Genomic DNA, 6,560 nt, shown 5'->3' on the forward strand with positions numbered 1-6,560 from the left:
CTAGAGAATAAATCAATGGATCCTGAATTCAGAGTGAAGAATACTCTTCTTCACTTTATTTACTTTATGGTTTTTTATTTATGTCTTCTGCTAGAACATGAGTAATACAAATATGTTTTCCATGATGTCACATATATAGTATATATCAAATTGCTCACCATTTCAGGGAAAGGAAGGAGAAGGGACAAAGGAAGGAAGAGAAAGAACTTAACATTTTAGATAATGTTGAAAATTGTGTTTACATGTAATTAGGAAAAATACTGAAAGCTAAAAAAGAATTATATATATTTAAAAGTACAAAATAAAATACACAGTGTTATAAAAGAAACCAGCCATATTGAAAGATAATTATCATCTCAGGGTTTGTAGTGACAATGGTGCTGGGAGCCCTGAACACAGCTCAGGAGTAAAGAAAAATCACTCATTGATTAAGGCATAAGTCAGAGGAGCACTGACCACACTTGGCTTTGGATCATAGAATACTGAAAAGATAAAAAAAACCCCAAAAACTCCCATAGAGAACTCAGAAAACAATAGCACAAAAATTTTGAAGTCTGAGATGTTATTCTCAGGAGCAGAGCCTGACCACAAAGATATCCACCAAGAATTAAGTTATTAAAAGTCTCATCCTGTGTATTGGTTCCAAGGCAGAAAAGTGGCAAGGTCTAGGAAATGGGAGTTAAGTGATTTGCCCAGGGTCACGCAGCTAGGAAGTGTCTGAGGTCATATTTGAATCCAGGACCTCTCATCTCTAGGCCTGGCTCTCAATCCACTGAGCACCTAGTTGTCCTTAAAATAGACCATTAAAAAAATTAGCAAACAGCAAAAAAAATCACTTGACTACAGATAGCTACTCTAGTGATAGAAAAGATCAGGTTTCAAATCCAGAAGAAGACAATAAAGTAAAAATAGCTAGCCCCTTGTGAGGTGCTTTTTTTAAAAACCCTTACACCTTAGAATCAATATTATGTATTGGTTCTAAGGCAGAAATATGATAAGGGCTTGGTAGTGGGGATTAAATGACTTGTCCAGGGTCACACAGCTTGGAAGTGTCTGAGGTCAGATTTGAATTTAGGACCTCCAGTCTCTAGGCCTGGCTCTCAATTCACTGAGCTACCCAGATGCCCTTACTTGTGAAGTTTTAAAGAAAAATGTAAAATGCTTCATGCCCAAAAAGAGTTCTTAGAAGAGCTAAAAAGGACTTTGAAAGTTAAATAAAAGAAACCAAGGAAAAACTGGAAAAAGAAATGAGAATAATGCAACAAAATCAAGAAAATTATGAAAAGTAATTGAACCAATTGCAAAAAGAGATTCCAAAATTTATCTAAGAAAATAAATTCTTAAAAATCAGAATTGGACAAGAGGAAGCTAATGGCTTCACAAATCATTAAGAAATAATAAAACAGAGAGGCAGAGTCAAGATGGTGGCATAGAGGCAGCGAAAGTTCAGACCTCTGAAAACCCTTCCTCACCAATTAAAAACCAAATGCTCCTAGGGAACTGAAAAATACCTTTTTCTCAGTGGTATGTGGCACTTTTGCAAAAATTGTCATACATTAGGCCATAAAAACTTTATAGTTAAATGAAGAAAAGCAGAAATATTAAATGTCTCCTTTTCAAATAATAATGCAGTAAAATTACATTTAGTAAAGGACCTAGAAGCACAGATTTAAAATCACTTGGGACTAAATAGCCTAATCTTAAAGAATGAGTGGATTAAAGAACAAGTCATGCAAACAACAAATAATCTTATTAAAGAAAATGATAATGAGACATGTTAAAACTTGTGGGATGCAGCAAAAATAGTAATCAGAGGAAAATTTATACCTCTAAAAGCTTATAGAGAATACAGATCAATGAACTGGGTATGTAGTTTAAAAAGCTAGAAAAAGATTAAATTAAAAATCCTTAACTGAACACCAAAATGGAAATCCAAAAAATTAAAGGTGAGATGAATAAAATTGAATATAAGAAAGGATGCTTACCAACTGGGAAATGACTGAACAAGTTATGGTATAGGATAGTGATAGATACTGTGCTATAAGAAATAATGAACAGAGTGATTTTAGAAAAAACATGGAAATATTTGCATGAAATAATGAAGAGTATAATAAGCAGAACCAAGATAATATTGTATATAGTAACAGCAATATTTTTCAAAGAATGACTATGAAGGGCTAGACTATTCTGAGAGAACATGAATATTTAGTTCAACCACAAAGGACCTATGAAGGAAGATGCTATCTGCATTCCCAGAGAAAAAACTGATATGTAGAAGCATATATTGTAGGTTTTATGTGTATACACATATGTAATCTTTGTCAAAAGTTGACCTTCTCTAATGTGAGGTTATGAGGGAGAGAGTGAAAGAACTTGGAGCTCAAAATGTAACAAAAAATAAGATAAATTAATATTTGAAAAAAAGAAATACAATTATCAAATTGTCAAAAAAATCTCAAAGACCCCAAGTTAAGAACACATGGACTTGATGATCTTTAAAGTAATATCCAGCTCTAAAGTTCTTTGATTCTTTTTTATATTTTACTTATTATTATATTTTATATATTTTATTATACAAACAATGATAAATATATTCTTATATAAATATATCCATATTTTTATTTTATATTTTTATAATGGAGAGATATTTTCTTATTTTTCAGGCTGCCAAGTCCTAAGGATACTGTTTTAATCAATCAGTCATTAAATTTAGCAATAAAAATATTCATATATCAAGCCTTGTCATGAGAATGCTAGCATGGCTACAATATCCTGGAAATACTTAAGCACCAATTTCCTTTTCTCCTAATTTCTCTAACACCAGAGACATCATAATGCATTTAAAGTCTGATCAACTAAAGGGTAGGTTTGACCATGCCACTACCCTTGCCCAGTGGTCTAGGATTAAATATAACCCCCTCTGTTTGGTATTTTAAGCCTTCTACAATTTAGTCTCTTTCTACCTTTCCATTTTATTTTTTTCTCTTCTTCTTTTCCTTCTCCCTCTCGTGTATCTTCTATTCTTTTCTTTTTCTTTTTCTCTTGCTTCCTGTCTCTCTTTCATCTCTTATTCATCTTTTCCCAACTGCCCTTTCTCTCATTTCTCCATTTTTATTTCCCTCATAAATAAGGAAGCAAACATTCATCAACTTTGGCCTTTTTGCTCCCTAATAACCATAATAGCCAACATTTCTATATTTTAAGTTTTGTAAAGTGCTTTATAGATATCATCTCACTTTATCCTCATAATAACTCTGAGGGTTAGGTGCTAGTATTCTCCCCAAATTTTTTTTTATTTTTATTTTTTTAGTTTATGTAAAAATTTATTTGACCAAAAGCTAGAAACAGGTGATACTGTTACATATGATATATTTGGTAAAGATCTAAATGAAAAGCACTTGGTTTCATTCAGCTTCACATTTCCTAGTGTGTTTCCTGGTTAGTGTGATGCTTAATAAATAGGAATCAGGACTGGGATTATATGCTGGAAGCAGGGTAATTTTTAATCAGAACTGTAAACTTGAATTTTCATATCTGTTCCACACTACTGTGGAAAAAGGAATGTTTTTAGCACTGAGCTGTACATAAGGAAACAGTTTAGCAACAACAAATAGGTGCAATCTATTTAATTCTCTGAATCCAGTTGAATCAGGAGGTTTTTGGTCTTTGTTAAATTGGTCCCCAAAATAGGGATTAAAAATCCCTCTGCAAAGGAAGAAATGGAACCTTCCATTTGCCATACTCTGGCAGTCTAAAATGAAATCAAGACAAATTGAATTGTATTTCTATTTCTCCTTTAGTGATGGTGAGGAGCTCTTAGTTTTGTATTTCTAGCCAACAGATTAATGGACAAAGAAAGTGGCATAGAAAAGGGCTGGAATCTATGATGGGAAGCACTATAGCAAGGATATAGGCCGCCATATTAATTTCCATTGAATTACTGGCTGAATTTATTACTAATGCTCAGCCATACAGTATTGGGAAAGTCAAACATGGTTCTTTATTTGGAATGAGATTTTCAATTGCATTGTAAAAGTCAACTTCTGAATGCCACAAGTTGGTAAAGTACCATACTGGTCCAAATATAGGCTGATGTCACCTAAAATGCTAAAATGAAATCTCTTTTAAAGGAAAAAAAAAGTCTAGGCATACAGTGAAAGTAACATCAACTGTAGGCCACATTTGAGACAGAACCTCAAGTATTCATCCAGAAAAAAATCTAGATGTTGTCGATTACTTTTAAAAGTATTTTCTCAGTGAGTGCTCAGAGGATGTTTGCCCTGCAGTATGGAGTGGGAGGAAGGACCATGATAATTAGGCTATTCTTTGTGGTTTATGACTTCCTAGAATAACTTTTTCACTATAGATAGAAAGTCCCCACCCATTTTATGAGATGGTTCTTGCCCTTCTGTAAAAAGGCTCAGGGTGACATGGAATGCTTGTGTTCTTAAATCAACCCAGGCACAATCCAGTAGCTCAGCTGGGTTCCCTGCTATTGTCCAGAGTGTACAGAATGCCCTCAATCTTGGAGAATTTGGCCTAAGTTAAATACCCTGCCTGCCTAAGGAAAAAAAAAATGCAACTTAAGGATAAAAAAAAAAGCCAACTAGAAGCTTTAGTGTGCTGTTGGAAAGAAGGAACTAGATTTAACTGGTGCCCAAAGCCTCTCTGATAACAAATATTGGTCAGGTATTCATAATTTGATTGACATTTCCAGTAAAGAAAAGATACAATAATAGAAGAAACTTCTTACAAGGGAAAAGGACAACATGGATTTCTTGAATTTCTGGCAAACAAAATTTTTCCTTTTTGATTCATATACAGTTAAGTTCGTTTAATGTCTGATCCAATGTCTGATGTAAGCCCACATTCTCTTCTTTGGCCTGGTCAAGGTTTTCTTCCAGGTCATCGATGGTCTTTTCCAGTTTTGCAACGGTTCTTTCTGCAAACTCAGCTCGGGTCTCAGCCTCTTTAAGTTTGTCAGATAGAAGCTTGATTTCTTCTTCATATTTATCCTCCCTTTCAGAATACTTCTCTGATGCAGCCTCCAAGGACTTCAGGTTGTTGGTGACATTCTTCAGCTCCTCTTCCAGATCGCCACACTTCAGTTCTGACACCTCAGCATGCTCCTTTGCTCACTCCAGCTCGCCCGCAAGGATGACCAACTTACGAGCTACCTCTTCATATTTGCGATCTGCCTCCTCTGCGATATACTTGGCTTCCTTCAACTGCATCTCCTGAATTTCCATTTTCTCTTCATCCTTCATTGCCCGGTTCTCAATCACCTTCATTCCTCTCTCACTCTCATCAGCTGCCTTTTCCGCTTCCTCCAGTTTCTGCAGGGCTGTGGCCAGACGTTCTTGGGCCCGGTCCAACTCTTCCTCAACTAGTTGGATCCGTCGATTCCTCTGAATCCACATCTCCTTCGGCTTTCTCCCGCTGCTCTCGCTCGCCGTCCAGCTCCCGCTGCAGGCTCTGGGCTCTGTCCTCCGTCTCATCCGCCTGCTGCTGCAGCGCCTGGATTTTCCTTTTCACCGCCTCCAGGGAGTTGAGGCCGGCCATGGGGACTAGGGGGTTCGGGGCACCGGGCAGGGTGGCCTGGGAGAGATGGGGTTGGCGGTACTGGCGCCTCTGGTCTGAACTGGGGAAAGGGTCCACCGCCCTGGTCCCGGAGCCCCCGCCTCCTTCCATTCTCCCCATTTTTAATATGAGGCAGGTAGAAATATTTTTTAAACTCTTACCTTCTCTCTTCGAATCAATACAACCTATTGGTTCCAAGGGAGAAGAGCAATAAGGGATAGTCATTTGGGGTTAAGTGATTTACCCAGGGTAAAACATCTAGGAAGTGTTGGAAACCAAATTTGAAACCAGGACTTCTTGTCAATAGGCTTGGCTCTCCATCCACTAAGCCACCTTGCTGCCCTGTGGCTAGAATTGTTTATCATGAGTCCTTTGGAATTATGGTTGATCATTGTATTGATCAGTTACTAAGTCTTTCAAAGTTGGTCATCTTTACAATAATGCTGTTACTGTATAAATTGCTTTCCTGGTTCTATGCACTTCCCTTCACTTTAGTTTGTATAAGCCTTTCCATGTTTTTCCCCAAACCACATCTTTTCAAGAAGCACACATTCAAATGAGAGACAACATAAAAATATCCAGATAATAGAAGATCTTCACATACTATATGATGGCAATCTAAAATGGTACAGTATTAGCAGCCAAGAGAAACCAGGAAGCCCCTTCCAGAAGGCCAGATTTGAGTTGAGTCTTAAAAGAAGCCAGAAGAACCAGTAGGCAGAGGTGAAGAGGAAGAACATTCTGGGCATGAAAAACAGTATGTGAAAAGGCATGGAAATCCCAAAGAAATGAGAGAGAGGAAAGGACTCATGGTCAAACATATTTACAGCACCTCTTTTTGTAATGGCAAAGATTTAGAAACTAAAGGAATGCCCATCAGTTGGGGAATAGCTGAATAAGTTATGATTAAGATGGAATATTATTGTGCTATAAGAAATGCCAATTTCAGGTAAGAGTGAGGATCGTTTTATTCCTCTTCT

The 6,560-nt window shown here is 36.7% G+C and overlaps 1 pseudogene; it reads right to left on the reverse strand.

Annotated features, from left to right (window-relative positions):
- Positions 1-4,218: 4,218 nt before the first annotated feature.
- LOC100010315 (tropomyosin alpha-4 chain-like) lies at positions 4,219-5,599 on the reverse strand (annotated as a pseudogene).
- Between the last annotated feature and the right edge of the window lie 961 nt (positions 5,600-6,560).

Source organism: Monodelphis domestica, chromosome 4 (assembly GCF_027887165.1).
Source record: "Monodelphis domestica isolate mMonDom1 chromosome 4, mMonDom1.pri, whole genome shotgun sequence".
NCBI lineage: Eukaryota > Metazoa > Chordata > Mammalia > Didelphimorphia > Didelphidae > Monodelphis > Monodelphis domestica.